The sequence below is a fragment of the Callorhinus ursinus genome, unplaced genomic scaffold (assembly GCF_003265705.2).
Source record: "Callorhinus ursinus isolate GAN/ISIS: 27379988/994484 unplaced genomic scaffold, GSC_fseal_2.0 scaffold19, whole genome shotgun sequence".
In the NCBI taxonomy this organism is placed as follows: domain Eukaryota; kingdom Metazoa; phylum Chordata; class Mammalia; order Carnivora; family Otariidae; genus Callorhinus; species Callorhinus ursinus.
In genome coordinates, this window is record NW_027397081.1 from 18750070 (window position 1) to 18775342 (window position 25273).

The following is a 25273-nucleotide window of genomic DNA, read 5'->3' on the forward strand; positions in this document are numbered from 1 at the left end:
TGTGTTGACTTTGCAGGTCCCCTCCTTGCCCAGATCCCCCGTGTGGCTGCTATTCTTGGGATTTCAGAAATTGGAACCTAGAGGACCTTTGCCTTAAGAATAGGGGATTGACTTCTAGCTACGTTATTCATTTATTTATTTACAGGCTTTATGACATCATGGTTAGAAGTAGGGCTCTCGGGAAGGGGGGTGGGAGGAGAGTAGGGCTCTTGAGGCAGATTACCTGGACTCAAAATCTGGCTGTGCCACTTACTGGCCTTATTATAACTTATGTTGCTGTGCCTCAGTTTCCTCATCTGTAAGGTCACGCTAACACGAATACCCACCACCTAGGGTGATAATGGTGAGGATTGTGGAGTGCTTGGAATGGAAGGAGCCACATGGAAGGGGTCGCCTTGTGCTAGGGGTCTGCTGTTCAACAGTCAGCACATTCTGTGTCACCAGTGTGGTATAAAGGACAACCACAACCACCACGGACTCCGCCTTGCAGGAACTGACAATTCCCTGGCAGGCAGACGCAGACGTGGATTATTGCCACGTAATGATGCCCAGCCAGGTGGGAAGCCCTGTACTAGGGGTCATTCAAAGAGCTGTGTGCCACGAGGGAGCTAGCACTAAGCCTGAGCTAGAGGCTGCTTCTCAGCAGAGCTAGCAGTTGATGGTAACGTATCAGCAGGGGGGCGCCTGGCTAGCTTAGTCGGAAGGTCTCCGGGTTGTAAATTCGAGCCCTATGATAGGTGTAGAGATTACCTAAAAAAAAAAAAAAAAAAAAAAAAAAAAAGTCTTAAAATCAAGTGTCAGCAGGAATTCTCCAGGTGGAGGAAAGGGGAAAGGCATTATGAGCAGGGGCACCGAGGCTTGAAAAGTCTTGCTATGTGAGGGAATGATGTGCAGTGGAGAAGGGGAAGTGGCAGGTGAGGCGGGAGGGGTCGGTGAGCACTGTAAGAACCTTAAATGCCAAGGGATTTCGGACTTCATCTGAAGAATGAAGCGAGTCATCGGTGAATTCGAACAACACAATCAAGTTTGTATTTTAATAAAATCATTCTGGTCGCTGTGCGGAGTGTAGAACAACACAAAAGGAAGCAAACCAGCTGGATGACTTGGGTTCCTCACCCTTATTAAATGTAAGTTGACGGTCACCCACCATTTCAGAGAGGGCCCAACACCATGTGTGGCCAGCAGGCAAGGCTAGGGAGAGTTTCCTTCCCCCATGACTTTCAGGGTGACCTTGAGAAGGTCCCGCTTCCTCTCCTTACCTCCTCTTTTTTTTTTTTTTTAAGATTTTATGTATTTATTTGACAGAGAGAGACACAGCGAAAGAGGGAACACAAGCAGGGGGAGTGGGGGAGGGAGAAGCAGGCTCCCCGCTGAGCAGGGAGCCCGGTGCGGGGCTCCATCCCAGGACCCTGGGATCATGACCTGAGGCGAAGGCAGACGCTTAACGACTGAGCCACCCAAGCGCCCCCCACCTCCTCTTTAGTTAACGTGGGAGCTGTGCACTCTACTCTAATCCCCCAAAATATAGCCTACTCAGGGAAAACTGGGGGTCCATTGCTTGTTTTATCTTTATGTCAAATAAATTTGCGCTTAATTTTATTATTTACTAGGTAGCATTGCAAGTCTTGCTCCTACGCCTATGCCCATCCACCCTTTTGTCCCCATCTCTGCCCCAAGAAACCACGCTTACTAATTTTTTTGGGTACCCCTCTAGAATTTATGTATACAAATACAAATTTAGAGTCTTACTGTACCCCCTTTCTTATAGAAGTATGGGCACTTTGAGAATATGTGTCCTCTCGTCTTCAGGCAGAATATCAACAAGCTCTTTGAAAAATAAATGGTCCTTGTTAAGGAATTTCTGACTAGTCCAGTTATTCCTTCTAGAATAGAATAAAGGAGAGTGGAAGCTTTGCTGTGAGAAATAGGGGCAATATTCTGTCTGCCCTGACTCCCATGTGGGAAAGTTAGAAGTATTTTCACATTCATAAGTGGCTTTGAGTTTTCTGGTGGAAGGGATTCTCACACTTGGTGCTCTTTTGATGATTTCTCAGTGAAATATTTCCTCTTGTCCTCTGGTCTCAGGATCTTTTTTTTTTTTTTTTAATTTAGACTGCTAATTGTTAACAAGTCATTGGCTCCAGCTTTTCCTCTCCAAACTTCTGAGCTTTAATTGGCAGCCCTAGTCTCTGCCGGGGCCATGTGGGTCTGATTTTCAACTACATCCTGCTGGAGGCTCCTGCCTGCACACGCACATACAGCTTCAAGGGCTTCTCGTGGTATCTGTGGCAGAGTTCTTTATTGTTCCCACCACATGTGCTGAGCTACACAGAAGCTTTGAGAGTCCAAAGCACAGGGCAGCTGTGGGCCCGCACCGGCAGTGACCAGCCAGAAACTCCTCCTGGTCAGGAGGACATGGTGTCTTCGCTTATTGTGAAGTTCCTGCATTCTCCAGGGTTGCCGGAGAGACCCCGAGGAAGAAGTTGTCTGTGACATGGTGGAGGGGCTAGACTTGGTGATCTTGAAGATCTAAAATGACACTTCAGTGCCCTCGTTGGGGACCTCGGGAGGCCCCCCGAGATACGTACTAGGAGAGAAAGGATGGGGGTGCCGTTGTCTGGAATCCACAGAACCCAGTGAATGGTTTTGTTTGTTTTTTTATAAAGATTTTTATTTATTTATTTATTTGAGAGAGAGAATGAGATAGAGAGCATGAGAGGGGGGAGGTTCAGGGGGAGAAGCAGACCCCCTGCTGGGCGGGGAGACCGATGCAGGACTCGATCCCAGGGACTCCAGGATCATGACCTGAGCTGAAGGCAGTCGCTCAACCAACTGAGCCACCCAGGCGCCCCCAGTTAATGTTTTAAAAGGGATTTGGGTTTTGTTTTACTGGAAGGCTTTCTGGAAGTCTTTTCTTGGCAGTATATTTGTGTGGGTACTTCAGGTACAGCATAAGGCATTGTCTCCCAGATGTGGACTTGGTATTGGAGACCTCACTTCAGGGTCATGATTCAGAGCCCCCCCCCCAGTGCCAGCTTTGTGAATTCAAGAAATCCTTGTCCTACCCAAGGACCCAGAGGGCCTTGGCACAGTGGCTTCACTCTCCCCTCCTAGGCAGGACAGCAGCATAGTCCCCATGCTGAGGGCTCAGCCCTCACCTATAGGAAGTCCATGCAGTCGGGACCCTCTCCTGCCCTGTAGTTTTAGCCCATGGTGAGGAGGAACTGTGCAGTTGTCCTGGGTGGATCTGTACTCAGTTTTCAGGAGGATTCGAGAATCTATGGAACTTTGGGTTCATCTATGGAACTTTGAGCAATCTGCATCATTCCTGTGGCCTCCCTTTGGGAAGACCTAAGTTAAAAGGGCTCTGGGTGCTGCTTGGGCAACGTTCTCCTTTGTAAATTGGCACAGATAGCTTTCTGCACTTAATTTTTGCTAGGACCACCCTCTGTTGTGTTCCTGTTGGATTCAGTGGGTTTCAGCGTGAAAAGCAGGAAACCCGTATATTGCGGCCACCAGTGCGATGTGTATGTGGTAGGTCTGAGCTGTTCAGACCCACAACCACTTGTTAGAGAACTTTCCTTCTCCACTGACCAGCTCTCTCTCGAAACTTCAGCCTTTCCAAGAAGATACTTGTGAACCCTAGTCCCGCAAAGTGTCTGGCTCGGCAGGAATATTCAATAATTGGTAGACTGTTTTTCATTCAACGACATCATCGACTGAGTGCCGACTCTGTGCCTCTGGTGCTAGAATCTGGTACAGCCAGAATGAGACACGGCCACTGCCCACAAAGAGTTGATAGTCTGAGAGGAGAGACATCGGCGTACTCCCACATCTATCACAGTGCCAGAAATGTAGTGGTTGCTTGGTGGCTTTTGAGCTTAGGATTGTCGAGTGACAGAGCTGGAGGGTCTTAGGGATTACAGAGTCCATCCCTCTCACCTCAGGGATGAAGGAACTGACTGGGGAAGGGCTTGCGGTCACGGCCACGGAATCAAATGGAGTAGAGAGAGAAATTGTCCACAGTCCCTGCTTTCTGCTCTTTGTAGCACCCCGTGCGGCTCGCTTTTGGCCTTTCACTAGAAAGATCAAATCCTGAAAAGTAAAGGCAGTACCAGAGCACGCAGGAGCCCAGTTTCACTGAACATCTGCTGCTACTCAGTGACCCAAATCCTGTAAGTACTTGGAAGCTCTGGGCACTGGTTCTCGCTCTTGGACCACAGAGCAAGCTACTCCCAGGCAGCAGGGGCTCAACCGCCTCAGCTCCCACAGGGACATCCTTCTGGAGAGGCTAGAAACTCCCAAGATGAAGGCTCCTTGGTTTTGACCTCATGGGGTTCTTCAGCTAAGGTTCTGAATGGTTTTCAGGAGGAGGTGTGTGAGAGGTTCTGGTTCTTAACCCACATAGAAGGGCTTTCCATCTTGCTAAGATAAGGCCAGGACCTTGTCTGCCCCTGATTCAAACAAATGAAATGCATAAAGGACATTATTGAGGCAATCAGGGAAAAATGAATGTGGATTTGGTAATCAATGATATTAGGGAATGATAGTAAACATTAGATATGATAATAGCACAGTGATTGGGTTAAAGAAAAAAGAGTCACTAGAAATGCATACTGACGTCTGGGTTGTTTTGAAATATTCTAGGGGGGAAAAGAAGTCTTTATAATAAGTATTTTGGGGTGAAATGGTACGATGTCTGGAGTTTGCTTTAAAAAGATGCCGGGGAAAGTTGAGGCATAGACGAACAATTTGGCAAAACACTGATCATTGTAATTATTGAAGTTATACCATATTCTCTGCTTTTGTACGTATCTGGAAAATTCCATACTAAAAACTTAAAAAAAGAGTAGGGCCTGGGTCTCTGCACCTTGCCATCCCTGCTTACCAGTGCAACCCCTCTGGACAGAATGGAGGCTGGCACCACAGAGGCTGACCAGACAAGGATGAAGCTACAGAGTCCCCAGAGTAACTGGTCTGTGTCGCTAGTTATCTTAGAGGATACACGGAAGGACTGGACCATTTCCTTTTGAGCACATTTGTTCAGGGACCTGTGTGACATCACCAGTCTGTCTCTGGAAGCTGCCACCTCGGTCAGGTGAAGGCAGTACCACCCTGGTGGATTCATGTCTGCTGCCAGCCAGCCCCTCAGACTCACCCGGAGAGGCCCATCAGGTGGCAAATTCCCTTGCTGAGGTGTCACACACTGCATTACCCAGCCATACAACAGAGCTTCTCTCTTTAGTCCACCGTGACGCGACCTGTGATTCCTTATTCACCCCCCTGTCCACACCTGTCCCTTTCCTCTCCTCCCTCCCCCAACAATGACTCCCTCTACCCCCTGATGGTTCTGCAGAAGGATCCGCAGTCACCTACAGCCTCCATAATGTAGGGATGTTACTATTCCTGGTTCATTTCACCTTCTTCTCTCTGACATAACGCACTCCTGAAGCTTTTGTACCTAGACCTGCTCTTGAGCAGAAGGCTTCGTTCTGGTCTTCCTATGGCCTTGCCCTTGAGTGCAGAGTGAAGACCCCTTAGGTTCATGGAGATTTGCTTACCCGGAGCCCATGTCCCCCAGGTCCCCCCTCTCCCCCAACACACACACTACATACAGGGTATTAGAGACCAAGATGACTAAGAACCTATTTCTGGGGTTTCTTCCCCATGTCCAGCCTCCTGAGGACAGACACCTCTAGCCCTGAGGATGACCAAAGAGCAGCTATTCATGGAGGTGTAGACAGAGCTTTGATAAACTCCTGGAGTATCCACCCACATGCATGTGGGCCCCCTCCTGGTACCCAATAAAGCAAGAGGCAGAGTATAAAGTAGATGGGGGCACACCACAGGTAGAGGAATCAGGGCCTGTCAGTTGCTGTCTCTTGCACAGAATGCTGGGGAGCCCGAGAAATCGCACCAGGCCGTTAGGAAGGGATGTTTATCAAATAGGAGGATAAGGCCTATTTAATTTACCAGTTTGTTCACTTGATTTATTACCTCCAAATTACCTTTCAGACGGTGGGTATCTGGGCCTCCCTTCTTACTCTTGCTCAGGCCCTACACATTTTAGGTATCTATATCCCAACAGACTCGGGAATTTTGTTCCTGGCTGGACTTCATCTCGCCTTAAGGTAGGCTTATGTCCTCCCATGGTATTTCCTGCCGCTTGTAAAATACAACCGGTGGAGTCCTCTTGTAACTCTACTCATTTCCTGTGTTTATAATAGAGGTGAAATCGTGGATTATCCCCCCACCACCCCTCTTCCCACTCCCAACAAGCCTCAATTAAATAAGCTAACAAGCCGATTTAAAATAGCCTTAGAGTGAGGGTTGCATGAGTCTGCCAGCAACTTTATCATAAAAGGCTTCCCCTGAAATTTCCTATGCCCATTCAAAGGGACTGACAGTATTCTGGACTCCATTCAACAGGTATTAGCCATAAAACCTAAAAAGTTGAGCTAGTTTTAAAATTCAAGTTTCCCCACATGGCTCCTTCTCTTCAAATAGTACCAGAATTCCACCTTCCCTCCCTCTCTCCCCCCAGTGAAACATGTCCATCTCTTCCAATGAGTTGTATTGAAATTCCTGACTTATTATGGTATAGCCATCACTGTACCTAGGTAATATCAAACAGAAGGTTTTAAAAAGCCTTTGGGATGTCAGGGTCAATGTCTCCCACCCATGTTGGTTATGTAATTGGCTTTCCTTTCTTTAGGGACCCAAAGCCTTGTGTTAAATAGGAATTGAGACAGGACTGTGGATATGGGGAGCGAGTGTATTGGTGGCATGAATAAAGAGGTGACTTCACACAAACAGAAAGTGAGCTCCCCTTTGCACTAGAAAACTAACCTTACCTTCCCACTCACTCCATCTCAAACCCAATTAAATTTTGATCCAAATCATCACAAATGCAAGTGCAGTCTTCCAGCTCCTTTATTTCTGGAGCTCCCTGGTGCCGAGTTTAATAAGTGCTTCAGGAGAAGAGGTCTGGCAGTGACTGGGAATTGACTTTGGAAAGGGGAGTGTTAACATCCTCAAGTATGTCACTGATAAGTCACTGGAAACAAATCCCAGCTCTCCCGTCTGCTTGTTTATGTGGCTTGAGTGCCATGCACCGAAGCTCAGCCCAAATCTGAGTTTCATGTTGGGCAATTGCTGCCATTCAACTTGTTTGGCTCTTGTCTTTAAAAGGGTGTCAACAGACAAAATCTACTTTCCACAGTCGTCCTTCATTCAGAAGCGCATTCATTCATTTATTCCACAAACATGCATTGAATAGCTTTGTGCCAAGCTTGGTGAGGAAGGGAGATTTCTAGTCTTTGACCTGAAGACACCCAAGGGATGCAACCACATGATCGTAGTAGTGATAGAGGAGTACAGGAAAATAGAGGTATGTACAGGAACGTATTAAATCAGGAGGAGGAGTGTCTTGCTGTCTGGGAGAACTGGATGAAGTATCAGAGGAGGTGACATTGACTTGGGTCTTGAATGATACACAAGAACAGGGAGCTGAATTGCACAGTTGAAATTTAATTTCTCCTCTCTTGAGATTTATACTTCAAAAGACTTTGGTTTCATGAGCACAGAAAGAAGGCTGGAGGCCTGGGGGCAGATGAGGAGAGAGAGAGAAAAAGAGAGAGAGAGAGAGAGAGAGAAAACGGAGAAGAGTTAGGGTGGCTGAGCCAGAGTGAAAGACTCTGCCTGGCAGATGGGGAATACCAAGGAGAAAGGAAGCAACTCAAGGCCTGACCCCACCCTTTTGCTTGAGCAGCATTCATAGATTTACTGGTTGTTGATGGCTTCCAGTATGCCACTGGGATGAGAACCAACTGTCCAGAAAGGCCGGTGGGAACCGTTGTCAGCACGCTGCTCATCTGGCTCGATTCACCATCCTACAGACATGGCGTGCTTCACATACGAACCTCACTGCAGCGTCCTCCTTGACTTCACATCTTGAAATAACTCCTCATCACTGGATGAGTATTTTAAGATGCAGCTCTCATCAAGAAGTTTCCATTCAAGCAATTCCAGTAGAGTGAATAATCCTTTCCCCCGCCTCATCAGACATGCTTGTCTTACAGATTTAGGAGTTCAGTTCTCACTTTTTTAGCCCTATCTTCAAAAACAAAAACAAAAACAAAAACAAAAAAACAAAAACAGAAACACAAAACCTCAGAGCAATGAATGATCTTGCATCTGTGTCAAAAAGTTCCCGTATTTTCAGTCTGCATCTTCAGATAGTCTTTTCTGGGTCAGCATTTCTCTGTCCTTATCACAGTTTTGGGTTTTTTGACTTCCTGTTTCCTATCAAGCTTTATATAAACTCCTGTTGTCATTTCTTAAGCTATTCAGGAGTGAACTTTTCCCCCTTTTGGAGGCCAGTTCTTTTTCTGCACCTTCTTACTCACTGTATGCACAAAGGTCACAACTATTTAAAATGTTTTGACAACCCTCAATTATTTGCACTGGTTGATTAGAGAAGAGGAAGTGCTTAAATGATCAGCGAAATGACATTAAAGCAATCACATGGGTAATACCAATGGCCTGTATTCCCCATGTGTTTATTTGCCCTTGGAATGTACTTAAGGTCTTAGCACACTAAGCTGCTTTCCTTTGCAATTCTTTTTTTTTCTTTTTAAGATTTTATTTGACAGAGACATAGCAAGAGAGGGAACACAAGCAGGGGGAGTGGGAGAGGGAGAAGTAGGTTCCCCGCCGAGCAGGGAGCCTGATGCGGGACTTGATACCAGGACTCTGGGATCATGACCTGAGCCAAAGACAGACGCTTAACGAATGAGCCACCCAGGCGCCCCTCCTTTGCAATTCTTATACATATAGTAATTGGGCAACAGAATTTATAGTTGGATAGCCCATCAGCATATGGGTAACAGAAAGTTAGAGTAATAGGACTCTTCTCTAACAAGAACAGTTTGTCGTGAAAGAGAGGCTAAATACACAGTCTTCTAGTTAAGAAACAAAAGCCTAGACAGGTAGGGAAGTCTCTTCCACCAACCTGACTCACAAAGACCTAGACTTTATTCCTTCATATATTCAACATTTATTGCACACCCAGTAGATGATAGGCGGCAGAGATTCAAAGAAGTAAAAGACACTGTTCTATCTTCTTTGGGTTCCGTAAAGGAAAACACAGCTTGACGGACACCCAAACAGATCTGTGAGTCCCTGGTAGGAATAGCTAACTCCACTATATTGTGCAGAGAGATACTTGGTCCAGATATAGAAAATTATGTAGAAGACATCATGTGTGGAAATAGGGGAGCAGTGTCCCAGAATGTGCAAAGACAAGGAAGGAAACAACGTGTTGAGGGAAAAAGAGAGTTCGGGGTTGAGATGTAGGGGGCATGGGAGAGAAATGGCAGAGTTGAGCCTCCAAGCGTGGATTTGGGCACCATCATCGAGTACCTTGGATGCCGTGCAGAAAAGATATCCTGCAGCTAACAGGGAGTCCAAAGGCATAAGCAAAGGTAATACGATCAAATCTATGTTCTAGAATAATGACTCTGCCAGCGATGAGGATGGTATACGAGGGGGGGAAAGGCTAGGGGAAACCAGAGTGGACTTGACAGGTGAGAGATGCAGATATTCTGGCCCAAGACAGAGGAGGTGCTGATGGGGCAGAGGAAGATAGTCAGCCACACTCAGGATGCTCTGGTACCTGTTGGAGGAATGGACATCAGAAAGATGAGGAAGTCATGAATGGTTCCTAATTTCTATTTATTTCAGTGGTATGGCCAATTTTTGAAATGCACATTACAAACGTCTACTGCTAAAGCCCAGCTTCTACTGTTTCTCTGTGCTCTTCCATCTCCTGAAATGGATAACTTGTCTTTAGAGGTTTTTGGGGATACAACCTCATTCCACATTTCTGAGGTTTTTGTGAGGGACAGGGCTTGTAATATCCAGGGCTCAGGCTTTTAGCTCGAAACTTTAATTCAGTAAACATCATTGGCACCATGCAGGATGAAGACCTGGTCTTCTTCCTCAAGAAGCCCATAAACTCACAAAGGAGAAAGGCCAGTAAAACAGTAAGTATTAACCAAGGCAGAATGAAAACCAAGGGCTATGGGAGCACAGAGAGAAGCCAGGGGGAATTCAGGAGGATTTCACACAGGTGGTTTGCGCTAGGCTGTTCATTTTTTTTAAAACCTAGTTTTATTAAATATTGCTTCTTTGGGATGTATTTATAACAACTCCCAGAACATTTTCATGTAAGGATTCAAAGCAGGCATATTAAAATACAGTTTCAATATAAAGTTTATCACAGTTTCACAGTATTCAAAAATGACAGACCTGCTAGGCTATTATTCATTTTTACTGAGAATCTACCACATGCCATGTATGTCTCTTAGCACTGAGAATAATAGTCAAATATATCTATTTATATAGTCAAATACATATATTTATATATAATCAATATATCAGTAGTCAAATATATATATATATATGTATATAGGAGTAAGAAAAACAGTAATTATAAGCAAGATGAATAGTGGGAAAGAGAAATGCAGGATGTCATGAGAATGAGTGTGAAATTAGTCTAAGATATCAGGGAAAGCAAGATTTAAGCTGAGACAAGGAAGGTAACAGAGACATCGGCATAGGGGAATGTTCCTGAAGAGAGAAGTACACATTCACTTGCTCAGTTTGGGAAAATGAAGCATGTTCAAGGAACTGAAAAACATCTCACGTGACTGGTGTATAAGAGTAGGGGGGAGTGGCCTGAAGGAAGGCTGGGAGGGGCCAGGAAATAGATCATACAGTCTTACTGGCCTTATGAAGGTTCTAATGTTTGATCCTAAAGGATATAGGGAGCTATCGAGGTTTTAAGCAGAAGAGTAGTGTTATTATTGCATATTTGGAGAAAAATTGCAAAGGGTGAAACTGGAAGGAACAGATCTGCTAGGATATGCCATTGTGATAGTCAGGTGACAGTGGGTTAGCACAGAGGGGACAGCAGACTGAAGAGAACAGGTGCGTAATAAATTTAGGAGGCAGACTTGGACAGGACTTAATGATTAGTTGGATAGAAGAGGGAAGCAAGGGGGAGAAGTCAAGGATTGATCTTGAGCTTCTAACTTGGGAAATTGGATGGATGGTGTGTCATTAACTGAAAGAAGCAGGTTTGGAGGGGAGAAGGTGAGTTTGGTTTTTGAATACATGACGTTTAGTACAGGCAAGATATTTAAGTACTGATTTCCAGAAAGGAACGTGTTTTGGAAGCCCAAAGTTTAAGAGAGAAAAGGATGACATGTAGGGAGTCATCAACATGTAGAGGCGGGAATTCTAGCCCTGCAAATGGCTAAGATCTCCTATGAAGAGCGCCCAGAATGTGAAAAGGAACATTGAACAGCTTCCTGAGGACTACCAGCAACTCAAGTGCCGGCAAAGGAGTCTGAGTTTACAAAGGAAGCTGAGAAGGAATAGCTAGAGAAAATTCAAAAGGGCAGAGAGTCAGGGAAGTAAAAAGTAGAGAGTGAAGAGTGTGTCAATAATGTGAGATGCTCTTGAGAAGAAGTCATGAGAGACTGAGATTCGTAAAGCCCATTGACTAGACTGCAGTGATCCAAGTTCTCCCTGCTACTTCCTGAGTGATCTGAGACAAGTCACTGAATTTTGCACTGAGCCTCACCCATAAATTGGAGTGATTGTTCAGAATTCAGATCAGCATCTAAATGTTCAGTAAATAGTAGCCATTATTTTTCACATTATCTTTGGCATGCAGAGCCTTAGAGCGTGTTCATTTTATTTATTTATTTATTTTTATTTATTTGTTCGTTTTTGAGAAAGCGCACTCTTATGAGGGGTGCGGGCCACAGAGCAAGAGGGGAGAGAGAATCTTAAGCAGGTGCCATGCCCAGCGTGGAGCCTAACACGGGGCTCCATCTCACAACCCTGAGATCATGACCTGAGCCAAAATCGAGAGTCAGACACTCAACTGCCTGAGCCACCCAGGTGCGCCGTTAGAGAATTTTAGTGGTGAGGTGCCAGATTACAGTAGCTTTCAGCTACAAGGAAAAGTGAGATGGAGGATTGGGGAAGATGGCAGAAATGCAAAGGAGGAGTTCCCAGGGAGGAAGAAGGGGAGATACAGAAGATGCAGTGGCTTTCAGAGCGAATAAAGCGAACAGTGCAGGATGGGCTTGTGCCGAGGAAGCTGAGGCATGGACTAATGCAGTATGACAAGGGAACGTGGTCAAGTGTGATGGTTGTGAAGAGGTAGGACGAGCCACAGGGGGAGTTGAGCCTATAGAGAATGTTACATTAATGAGTTTGAGTATTGGAATTTTTATTTTATGAACGTAAGGGAACCACTGATGGTTTTAAAGGAGGACAGCGTGTAGCTCACCTTATCTTAGGAAAATTAACAGAAGAGAGGAGGACGGATTATAGCAGAGGAAGATAAAAACCATCCACACTGTGATTGTTGTTGGATGAATTTTAATACAGAGCAAACCACCACTTGTGAGCATTTGACCTTGCCTTGGTCGCTTAACCACACCGAGACTCCATTTCCCCATCAGTAACGTGGGGATGATACTGTTTACCTCTGAGGTTCTTTCAAGCGTCATATTTTGTGTCAAGGATCTGGAGTGGTGGTCAGCATGCAATGAATTCTTCAGTCAGTGTCCTTCCCATCCCCATCCCGCCTCTCCTCCCTCCACTCTCAGTAGCGTACCTGAAGGTCTTGCTCTCACCTGATTTTTCAAGAGCCCTAATTTTGCTTTCCACAATTCTGTGCTATACTAAAATAAAACAATAATCTTGTCTTCCAAAAAGTTTCCTTTCAAGTGTAGGGCTAACTTATCATCCCTGTTTCCTCCCTGATTTGGCAAATTGACATTATTTGCTTTGTCCCAAGTTGTCTTGATTGGCAAGAGTGTTTGTGTTTGGGGCCAAGTAGTGGCTCAAAAGTATCCCTTTCCCATTAAACTCCTAAGGCACTGACCTACAGAGGGGTAATACTTCCTTCCTGGAAAGATAGCAAAACCCTGAAACCATTCCCCTAATTTTTCTTTCAGTTTGTCTTTTTATCCTCTGTTCCATGACATCTGATTTGGTTAAGTTCATTTCCAACCAGAAATAACTGGTTTCTGGAAGAGATGTAATATGGATTATATTTCTCTAAAGCCATATGCTCTATACATCCTGGCATCCACGCAGATGCCATTTGATTCCATCTTGTTTTATTCATTCAATAAACAGTGAATGTCTTCTTGGGTGCCTGGCATCTACAGTGGAAAGAGGAGTAATCTTCAGTTCTGTGCTCTGAATGCTCCCAGACTGTGTGGAAAAGCAAGACCAGAAGACATAATTTCAGTAGATCGTGGCTAGGTTAAGGAGCTACCAAGCAGCTTTAAAGTGGGTGGAGGAGAGGCAGCTACAAGAAAATGTTTTAGCAAAGCTGGTATTTGAACTGACTCTGGAACTGTGAGCTCGGTGTTCCCAGGTGAAGAAAAAGGGATGGACTTTCCTGACATGTTTCCTGATGAAACAGCATGTGATCTGAAAGAGGACGTTTGGCCCTGAGAAGGCTTGAATCATGTGTTGTCCCAGGATTAGAATGCCTGCAAATGTTCACAGAGAGTTTGGTATGTGCCAGGCTGGGCGCTAAGTCCTTTGTTTGATTTCACTTGATTCACGGAATAACCATAAGAGGCAAGTCCCGGTATTGTTCCCATCTTACTCAGGAACTAAGTGATGCTCAGAGAAGTTGAGTAAGTTGCCCACAATCACACAGCAACGCAGCTAGGATCCGAACAGAAGCCACCCTGCTCTAGGGTCTCTGGACTCTGAGGCACCATGGCATGCGAGCTGAGTGCTGGCCACCCCACAGGGTGGGGCGACAAGCAGAAGCCAGAGGGGGGATGAGGCCAGCTTTGAGGTACTGAACACCTACGTGGCGTTAGTAGATGTATCTTTGCACATTTATCTTTTCTAAAAATGTAACTGCATTACTTTTAAAATGAAACAGGACCCATTTTTTTATTTTTTTATTTTTTAAAGATTTTATTTATTTGCTTGAGAGAGAGATTGAGAGCACAAGCAGGGCAGGAGCAGAGGCAGAGGGAGAAGCAGGCTCTCCACTGTTCCCAGAACCTTGAGATCAGGACCTGAGCCAAAGGTGGATGCTTAACTGACTGAGCCACACAGGCGCCCCCAGAACCCATTATTTACACACCCCTTTTTTTTTTTTTTTTTTTAGCAGAAGTCCTGCTTTAGTGGGAGTTAATTGTGTCAATGAGACAAGAGGCTTGGGATAAGATAGCTAACTTAAAAGCCAGTTGTTCTTAGGAATTTTGATTCCTGCTTACCTGAAAAATACATACTGACACACTTTATTTTCATTCATCAAAGTAAACCCCAATAAGGTAAAAGTACTTCTAAGTCGTTTTCTCTTTTCACGTCTAAAAATGATGAAATTTATTTTCTATTAAATCAAGGAAGGAAAATTGGCTTTAGCCTCCATTTAGTTTAAGGACTGACATTGTGATGTGATTCAGATTTCTACAAGAACTTGCGCAGAAAAAAAATATGTTCAATTTACTCTCAGTTAATAGAATATTTTCATGTTCTGGGTTTGTTTGGGTTTTTATTTTTTTCCTAATAGTGAATTTTAAGAATCATGGATTTGATCGTGGTACAAATATATTCATGAAATGTGTCAAAAAGGAAATGAACCCGAACAAACAAAATACAGATTGGTCACAAAAAATAGCACACTTTGTGTTGGTTGTTTACTAATAAGTAAACATTGGTTCACAGCACAATTCAGCTGATGTGCACAGCTAGAGATAGATCCTGTTTGCCTCGTCCCAAGCCCCTCACTTTTAGATCTAACTCCGTTCATAGGGTGGTCGCTCCACGGCCCAGTTCCCAGGACCTACTGCAATAATGGCATGCTGCAAATTTGAAATCTCTGTCGGTCCCTTGTAGGCGTGCTGACCTCCTTGGATAGCGGAGTTCAGTGACGCTTTGCTTGGAAAAGCACAGACCCATAGCGAGGAGCCCAGATGTTCCCCTCCCCTCCCGCAAGGCCCCACGAACGTGAACTTACTGAACTTGGGTGGCCAGGCTTCTGGAGTGAGCAGCCCAGTTTCCCTCCCACGGGTTCTGTTTCCTGGACCCTTCTGGCGACCAACAAAACCAGCCTTGAGCAATTCCTTGGTGTGTGACCCAACCCAAGCTGTCCGGCTTCCCTAGGACAACTCTCCCCCACCCGCCTTCTGCCCAGATCTCTTCTGGAACCCGGGCCGCATTCACCGCCCACACAGGCTAGTTTAACTGCTCTTGTCAGTTGCTGGAGCACACCCCTGAGATGCCTTTCCCCACCACCCCCGGCAAGGACGGTGTGGTGACAACAGATACTCAGAGTTGGTGGGGTCCCGGGTCCTCTGGGCATCCGCTTTCTCAATGTGCACCAGCAAGGCTCCGGGTCATGGTCTCTTGCCTCCGGGAGCACGGAAGCCTGGAAGGTCAGGAGAGGCTTTTAAGAAAAGGATAGGACTTGGAGGAAGAGAGATTTGGACAGCATTCCAGACAGGGGCAGGGAAAGAAGCCAAGGAGCAGAGCACAAATCCTCCCGAGTGCAGGAGCCTCTCCTTTCAGTCCTGAAGATCTCCAGGAAAGGAAATTCCAGGACTGTCCCTGAGTCTAACCCATCCTTTTTCCTGTGACCTCCGATGTCCCGTTTTGTAGGTCCCGGCTGTTGAGTCTGTGAAACCTGGAAGGAAGGGTAGCAAGAAAAGGAGGTCGTGGTCTGACAGAAATGCTAGCCTGGCGGAAAAATCCAGCCCGGTTGCGGGATTTGGTTTTTTTTTTTTTTTTTTTTTTTTTTGGCTTCTCCTGTCTCCTTCCAGCCACATGCATGCTGTCACCAGATTTCATTCCCCTGGGCGGGCCGGGTGGCCCATGACACCCCTGCTCTGCCCTCCGGAGCCCCCTCTGGCAGGAGCACGGCAGGCAGCTTCAGGGAGACCACTTTCCTCTGCAAGGTCACTGCTGAGGGAAAAAATGCTTTTAACCCCTTCTCTCAGCAAGAGAAAGCAACATTCCAGAAATGTCGTTTGCCCCCAGAAATGTCCTCTCACTAGGGCTTCCCCTCAGTCCTGTTAAGTTGCGAAATCAACCTCAATTGCCTTGGGCAATTAAACTATATAAATGGACCTACGCCCTCCTGGTGCCAAGCCAGCTAGGATTTATTTCTGTGCATGCATGCATGCGTGCGTGTGTGTGGTTTGGGGTGTGTGTGTGTGTGTGTGTGTGTGTGTGTGTGTGTGGTTTGCTGTGTGTGTGGCTTGCTCAGTGTGTGTGCGTGCGTGTGCGTGTGTGTGTATGTGGTTTGCTGTGTGTGTGGCTTGCTCAGTGTGTGTGTGTGTGTGCGTGTGTGCGTGTGTGTGTGTGTGGTTCGCTGTGTGCACAGATGTAGGAGAGACGGCCCAGGCGGTGTCTGGCTGCCTGCCAGCCTGTGGGTGCTCTTTATGCCCTCTTGCTTTTCAGTGCTTCCCACCTTCGGGTTTTCCCCTGGCTGTTCTGATATACCTGGCCAGCTTAGACACCGCTTGGGTTCAGAGCCAGGTAGGAAACAGGAGTTGTGACTTTCTTTATGAAGAATTGAGATCAGAAGGTCTGCTTCTGGAACTCTGGCACATGGGACTTCATCTCTTTGCTCCCAGTCTCCATCTGTAAAATGGGCACACTGTTTGCAAACTAACGGGGGTGGTCCTGACGATTGAAGGACACGCCGATTATGAAAAGACTTTGGAAAACACAAGGTGCTGCAAGGACTGGATAGTAGAAAGCAGATCCCTGGTAAATTCCATGTTGGGGTGGAGTGGGGACAGGGCACCAGACAGAATATGCCATTGCAAAGGAGCATGGCTGAGTAAGCAGCAGAGGGCCTAAGGGGCGAGGGAGAGCGGCATGCAGGAGTTAGTTCCAGTCCCAGAGGGCTCCTGGAAGAGGTGGTTTCCAAAGGAGAAAGGGGCTCCCCGTTGGCAGACAGGAAGGCCTAGGGGGCTCCCTCCTTCCTCACAGAAAACCCCTGGCCACGGGAGAGATGCGATTTGGCTGCATCTTTGCGGCCGCCTGGCCAGCTAGATGGTCAGATCCAGGTCCTGGACTGATGCTGCTCAGAAGCTGGGCTGGGCCGGGGGCTTCCCTGCCCATGAAGGAGCCCGGCACCAGTGAGATGTCCCTCCTGAATCCCGCCCAGGCACCTGGGCCCGTTGACAGCCGCTCTTGCTGCACCAACACCTCCCCTCCCCACCGAGGCTTCCTGTTTTGAAATCACCAATAAATGGAAAATGTGAGTGCTGTCACTTTAACAGCTCAGGCTCTGTGTGTGTGTGTGTGTGTGTGCGCGCGCACGCGCGCGCCATGTGAATGTGTATGAGCTTGTGTTGTGAGAGTAGCAGGGTGCCTGAGAATGTGTGTATGGGTGAGGGGGCAAGTGTGTGTGTGTGTGTGTCGGCACGTGTGAGCGTATGTTTTGTGTGAGCGTGGGCGTAAGCACGTGTTGAGTGTGATTGTGACTGAGAATGTGTTGTAAGCTCACGATCGTGTGTGAGTGTGGTTGTGATTGTGTGTGTGAGCTGTAGGCAAGCTCTTACCCTACCCATCTGCCTGAGTAGCAAGAGGGAAGGACACTGTGAGCTCAGTGCCACAAGCATGCTGGGGAAGGCTGCTGAGGCCTTTCCTGTGAACTGGAAAAATTCATCTCTCCGCTTATAGAAAGGTCTTTTTTTTTCCAAGCTGTAAAACAAATAATGTCTTATCATTCCGAAACTGGCTTCCTAAGGAACTAGAGCACAGTGGAGCAAGACTTGCTAAGCCTCCTCATTTGAAGGGCAGGCAATGTGTCTAGTCCGTTTCTCTACCCCAAGTACTTACTACAGTTCCTGACAAGCGGCAGGAGTCCAGCGAGTTCTTGAAGTATTTATGGGGTGCTCGCTCTGTACCAAGCAACTCAAGGCTCTTGAGATTCCACGCAGATCATTACAAAGTCTCTGCCCTCAGGTAGCTTGCAGTCACTGGGGGGACACCATTGCAATCACGAATACATATATAAATACATGAGTGTTGTTAGTGTAGGATGAAAGAATACCTTTACTTTCCTTAGCTTTTTAGTTGAGGCTCTGGCTTTTTCTGGCTATTGGCAGAGGGAAGGCCATAATTAATATGCCTTTTCATAGTCCATGTTATCACTACGTTACTATTATTGACCCACAGTCTTTTGGAAACAAAAATTTTCACCCAGTGAGAACATGTCCATGGTAAGGTTTCTCTCTCCCGCCGTGCCCCCTCCCCTAGCCCACTGCTGGCTACAGTGGAGGTTCGAGCCCCTCCCCGCTTTCCCACATTTCACCTGCCGTTCCTTCTCCCTTCCTGTCTGGATGGCAAATTCCACTCATCCATCAAGGCCCAGCTCAGATCGTGCCCAGTCTGTGGGCAAAGCTAATCTCTCCCTCTCGATGGCCCACCTGCACTCTGTAAATGACCATGTACATGCGTCACTGGTCATTGTGATTGTCTTCTGTCTCCGCTGAGCTCCTTGAGGCCAGGAATTATGTTTTATCTATCGCTGAATTTCCTGGAGTCCGGCACAAAGCCCGCTCCTTCTCAGATGCTCAACACGTGTGGGAGAGATGAACGGATCGATCAACAACATTCCGTCTCCCCCCTTTCTGTAATGAAGGGCGCTAAAGCGATGTGGACCCAGGATGAGGAGTGCAGACCAAGGCCCAAGAGATGGAGTTTGGACACTGGCTGATGCTGACTCTGAGCTTCTTTCACGTTTTTGAAGGGTGTTGAGAGGTTATCCTTTTGTAAAATTGAAGTATAGTTGACATCCAGTGTTATATTGGTTTCAGGCGTACAACATAACGATTCGACGATTCTGTACATTATGCTCACCGCAATAAGCGTAGTACTTACCATCTGTCAGCATATGAAGTTATCACAACATTCTTGACTGTGTTGCCTCTGCTGTACTTTTCATCCCCATGACTGGGCTTCTCTAATGTATTTATGAATGATCTGGAAAAGGAAATTCAGAGTGAAAGTTGCATGTCTGCAGATGACTCAGAGGCTCTTTTGGTGCCATGCTAATGGGGTAGACCCTCAGAGGAGCTCCCAACATAGGGGTTCACAGACAAGGGGAAGCGGGCTTCAATGTGAGCAAATTTAAGCCACTGTGTTGAAGCAGAGGTTATTTGAGGTATAAGACGGTGCCTCTCTGTGATTAGCATTGGCAAGAAAGAGCAAAGACCTGGGAGTCACTCCATTCAATTAATTAAGCACCTACTGTGTGCTGGGCTTTGTGCTCAGGACTGTTTCTCCCACCCCGGAAAGGTCTCAGAGTCTAATGAATATTTCCAATATAGGGAGGAAAACAGACACAGAAGGAAATAGTTGAGGACTGGCAAGTGCTAATAGAAGAATAAAAGTGCTATGAGACCTCAGAAGATGGCTACTTTGCTGGGGTGAGGACCAGCAGGGGAGGGCTCATTCGTTCATTCCTCAGTTTCAAGGCATTTACTACGTTCTATATTTCAAAGGCACAAAGTTAAAGAGATAACTGAGCCTAATCTCCAAGGAGCCTACAGTCCAGTGGGGGGATATAGAGAAGTAAAGTGTGGGAGGGACAATGAAGGAGATGCGTGATTCAGAAGGAAGTTCTGGAAGGATTCCTCTGAGGAGGGGAAGTCTTGGCTTAGTCTTGAGAGCTTGTTTGGAGGTTCCAGCAGGGGAGCACAGCTACTCATGTACCCTTGACCGAAGAACGGTCCTCCTCTATTGGGGAAGGTCATCCTCTTCGACCGAGTGCGCAGCTTCGGGAGGGATGCACATGGATCGGTAAGGGAGGAAGGGGACACCTGCCTAGCCAGCCAGATCAGCCGAATCAACCCTGGAGATCAATGGGGTGACAGATGTCGCAGCCAGATCGCCTTCACATCCAGTCTTGGCTTAGTCTTAAAGTCATCCTTTAAGTTCATTAGACAGAAAAGAGGAGGTATGGATAGTCCCACTAGAAAAAGCCAAGGGGGCAAAGTTCAATAGAGCTTCAAGGTATTGCAGGCAACTACGGGGTTCCACAGAGCTTCGTGGTAGAAGGGTAACAGGTGTGGGGGCACGGCAGCTAGGCTGATGGGAGCCAGCACAGGGGGCTTGGGGTCAGCAAGACCATGGCATGATCCAGGTTAATATTTTAGGAAGATTGTTCTGGCCCCAGTGGGGGTGGGCTGGGAATTGGGAGATGGAAGCGGGGTACAAGACCAGCAGCCAAGAGAACCTCTAAAATCATCCAAGCAAGAGCTCAGATACTGAGAATAGAATGAATGAATGGACCCCGAGTGACTTCGAGGGTGAAACTGGCCTGGGACATCAGCCAGTAAGCTTTAGGGAATGTTGTTCTCTCTCTAGACATGCAGGGCACCCTGGGGGTTCCAGGGGCAGGGGAGACAGTGCTGAGACCAGTACCTAGAAGCAGCCGTAGCTGGGAGGAGAAAAGGGCACCGGAGACGTGGGTCCTGGGCTGTACCTGGCTCTGTGACCGGGCCAGCCTGAACCCCCACCAGGATTGCTGGGAGAATAAAATGACATATCGCTAAGTTCTGTGTAAACAGTAGGGTCAGCCGCTGGGTGGTTTGGGCTCCTACATGTTCAGAGATAAAAAAAAAAAAAAAAAAAAAACCAATGCTGGAGAAGGTCCAGAAAGGGCACTGGGCGCTGGGGTGGCTAAGGGGTTGGAAAGGTTTCTTTATAGAGGCGTGATGAGAATTGGAGCTACCCAACCTGGAAGAACAAAGGGTGTCTGCCAGGCTTAGCAGCAGCGCCGAGCGAATGGGGACTCAGGCCAACTACCTGGGTTCAAATCCTGACTCTGCAATTTAAAATCCTCCTGTTGCCTTGGCCAAGCTACTCAGCATCTCTGAGCCTCCGTTTCCTTGTTTGTCGAAGGGATGATCGTCCTGAGCTGATTGTTGTGAGGATTGATGGCAAAGGAAGGTAAAGCGCTTCCTAGCACTTCCTGTCAGCATCCCTGTTAAGTGGGAAGAGGCAGAGTCCCCAATCCTGGAGACAAGGGAAAGAACATGTGTCTGTGCTTGGAGAAATTCATGTGGCAAATAAGAAAACGGAGAGTGCTCTCACGCAGGGGCTGGAAACTGGTGAAATCCTCACTTCCAAAGGCCGTGGGCAACCTCGAACTCCCATCCTGCAGGTCGGAGGGCGGCTGGAGGAGAAGAGCTGCTGTCCCTTTCTCCGCAGCCCCATACTGCATGTCTTAGTCCCTGGGTCACTTGCGCACACCAGACCTTCATGCTGATTTGCCACCTACCGAGTTCTGGGCTGTCAGTGAGGGATGGAGACATGGGGAAGAAAGAAGGGAGGGAGGGAGAGCCCTCAGCTTTGGCTGCACTTAAATGGAGAAAGTCTTTGCCGCCCGGCAGCCTGGGATGGCTGTGTGTTCTGGCCCCAGAGCGGTCCCCACACAGCGCGTGCCCCGGCCACACACGGCAGTATGTTTCTCCTCACTGTGGGAGGAAGAGCCTCTGCTGACACATTGACGGTCCCGAGGTCAGATCCCTTGTGGCTTTCGCTGTCACCAGAAACCCTCCCCTGAGATACAGCCCAATCATGGGCTGCATATCTTGAGTTGGTCTAATGTGTAGGGCTGGCAGCCTGGAATGTAGTTACTGCAAATGATACTAATCTCTGAGCTGAATTCCAGAGCAAAGCTGCTGCTAAGGATGCCATAATTACACAAAGCAGATACTCATTATGCGTTTACTATATGCAAAGCACGGCGCATATTGGCCACCCTTGCCCAAAGCCTAGAAAAGAATCACAACTGTTTGCATGTGCGGCGTGCTTGGCATCTTGTGTTTGAAACATTAACAGGGAGAGTTTACTGAGGTCCTGCTGCGCACCAGGCACCATCAGTGAAAGCCTCCAAACAACAGTCTTAAGTATTATTACCATTCTCTGGTGTCAGGCGAGAAAACTGGAGGTCAGCTACATTCAGGAAATTTTAGCGCGTGAGCGGTGGGCCAGGATTCAAATCCAGATCTGTCTCTGGAGGCCACGGGTCTGACCACTATGCACATGGTCCCTTAACTCTCATGGTAGCTTTGTGAAGTCATCATTACCAATCCACTTTTATGGATGAGAGCTCCGTGCCCAAAGAGGTTTCTCCCAAACTGCAGTTAGTAAATAGCAAAGCCAAGGCTCAAGGCCAGATCCTCTGGTGACCTTGCACTCAGCATATTCATTAGTGCGACTCCTGTCCCTCATTGAGAACGGATGGGCCGCTAATGAAACAGGCTTGCCAGTGTGGGTGCCCTTTGCTGAGATGGGGTTCAGTTGCAGGGCCCCCTTTCTGGCCTATTGCTCAGGCTGGATGGGAGGGGCCGGGTGCTTTGCTCCACTCGCGGGCACAACGTACCCTCAGTTACACCCACATAACACCGTTGCTGTGGTTTGGGCCTAAACCCCGAAAGCTGTGAAGACGTGCAATCAGCCAGTGGTATGTGAGCTAGGGCCACTTGACTGATTATATCCCCTCCATGAAGTGAGGGACCAAATCCATCCATCCTGTGATGGTGGAGAGAACCAGGAGCAGCATCTCCCCCCACCCCCAAACACACACACAAAGAGCTCAGTGAAATGATTCCAGAGAAGCTTAAAATCCAGGCTCCATCTGGAGTCTACCTGGTGCTTATTGCTCAGTCGCCCGTTTTCAGAGTGTTCATTTAGTCGGCTTCGAGAAGATGATCCTGATGCTTGTGTTTTAGGGTCCCAGTCCAAGCTCTAGGGGATCTGGGGTGTGCCCCTTGAACACGGAGTCCCCATTCTCCACCAGGAAGTTACAGATGTCTGCCCCTCAGCCTCTGAGGAAGGTCAGACTAACACACCTAGGTGCACCTGCTTTGAGACCCCGGGGAGGAAAGATAGCACAGAAACTCATTTTCTATCAGTAGCACGAGAAAGCCATATTAAGCACTGACAGTATGCCATGACCTTAGTAGAGTTGAGTGACTAGCAGTATTTCAGTGCCTGGCAAGAGGGACGAGCACCGGCAGGCAGGAGGACAAGAACTGTATTTTGTGCCCAGTTTTGAGACCACTGCTGTTCACAACACTTCCATCTCCCACTTTGAAAGAGAGCATATCATCTGCGGCATTTAGCCAAGAGCAAAGAGCTCGGAAGTTACTCCTGATGGTGTTTATTTCTTAGTAATCCTATGAATTAGCTCTTCCATTCTATGGATGAGGCAAGAGGCTCCCAAACATGTAAAATCCTAATTGTCCTGCACTAAGGAGCATCTTCCAGGAAGCTGCTAGATGCTCCTGGGGAAAATGCTCTCCACGGTCCTGGGAGCTAAGAAGCACCTTCTCTGTCTTCTCTGTCCATCAGCCCATCTGTCCACACGGAGCTCATTCCAGTCTGAGGCTAGTGGTGGCTGATCTGGGAGATGCTCAGCCTGTCTGTCCTCAGGCTTCAGGGCCACCAACAGAGTCCCCCTCCTGGGTCCATCCAGCCTGCCCTATAATTAGGTGTTTTCATTGGGCCCTCTGTTTATACGCAGCCAGAACTGTGGTGCTGGCTTCAGCCTCACACAGGCACTGACTGCCTGGCTATAACCCTCCTCTCCCCTGGGGACATGGTATTTATCATGAAGGGGATGAAGTCTGGGGCTGCACACCCAGGCCTTCTGCAGTGGATTGGGATCATCATCTGGGATGACCTTGGCTAATAACCGTATACTCTGTTTGTCCCTAGCATATCATCTTAAGTCACCGAGCTCCGCATCACAGCCATCATTGGCTATCCATCCTCCTAGACCAGTATGAGAAGTCTCTGGATGAATAGTGGGGGTCATAGAGTTTTGATCCAGGGTGAGATCAATTGCTACAACCAAAAAAAGTCCTGTCTCTGAAGTAAAGCCTCAACTAAAATTTTATGTTCCTTTGACTTGGCTGAAACTATATCAAGTGCTAAGGTATAACAAATGGGGGAAAGAATTAATTATTAATAAACACAAGGTATTTGAAATGTTTAAAACATGGAATCCATTGAAGGAAAAGCATAGCCCACCTGTACAAAGCTAGTTGGACTGTCTTTTCAAGCCTGATTTTCTTCCTGGTTCACCTCATTCCCTCTCCCTCTGGCCACATTTCAACCCAGGCCTCCAGGGCTAACCACCCTGTCCCCGTTCCTAGGTACCCAAGTACTGCTTCTTGGAGTATTGCCCAGCATTGTGGAAGAGCTAAGACACGTGAAGCAGGTGGAGAACAAGCCCACGTGGGGGAACATGTTCTATAATGTGCAAGACCAGAGACGCGCTGAGAATGCTGGAGCTATAGAGAGCGTGAATTCAGGGGAGCCGGTGCCATTTGGAAAGGTAGAAGGACGGACATGGGTGAGGCAGAGGCACGTTTGTAACAGGAATAAGCTTTCTCACTTGGGGAAGGTCCTACCTGAGAATCATAAAATAGGAGCTCCCTAAGCAAATGGGGCGTGTGATGGTATCAAATATTAGAAGATGGAGATTGGTCTTGATCTTATAGGCGGTAAGGAGCCATTTTATTTTGGGGGGCATGGTAATGGTGTTTTAGCGGAAATATCTCCTTGCAGGTGTGCATGGTGGATTGAAGTAATGATCCCAAGTTTGGGAGGAGGGTGGCATTTGGAGAAGGCAAAGATTCTTAAAGCCTGTGGCAACGGGACTCAGAGACAACTTGAGGACAAGGTCAATAACACAAACACCCAACCCTTTACAGTTTCCATAGTACTTTCTGTTATATTATCCTATTTGGTTCATACAAACAAGTCCTTGGAGATATTAGTCCCATTTTACAGCTGAAGAGACTGAGACTCAAAGGGGCTGACTCGCCCCCCCCTGGCCCCTCTGAATGCAGTCTGGACTAGAGCCTGGGCCTTGTCTCTCCCAATCCTCTGCTCCTTCTATTACATTTAACTACCTCTTCTCTTAGCGATGGTGTTTTTTATATCCTTCCTTGGGGAGCACCAATGGGTGCTCAGAAACTTCTTAGAGAATGAACACTAAGAGCAGTCAGAGTTTCTCAGAAGCCTGCTGTGCAATTTGGAATGACTAGCCTAACTGTTCTGACACCATATCCTAGTCTCTGCTCTATCTAACCTGCCTCGCTGTGAATTCAGTGTATGCCCTCAACCAATTGACGTGCCAGGAATGTTGTAAGTTACTTGAGGTCCCAGTCCCTGCCCGTGG

At 47.3% G+C, this 25273-nt stretch overlaps 1 protein-coding gene across 6 annotated transcripts in view; it reads left to right on the plus strand.

The window, feature by feature from the left end:
- UBASH3B (ubiquitin associated and SH3 domain containing B) overlaps window positions 1-25273 on the plus strand; it is a 136510-nt gene that overhangs the window by 57505 nt on the left and 53732 nt on the right. The window lies entirely within an intron of this gene.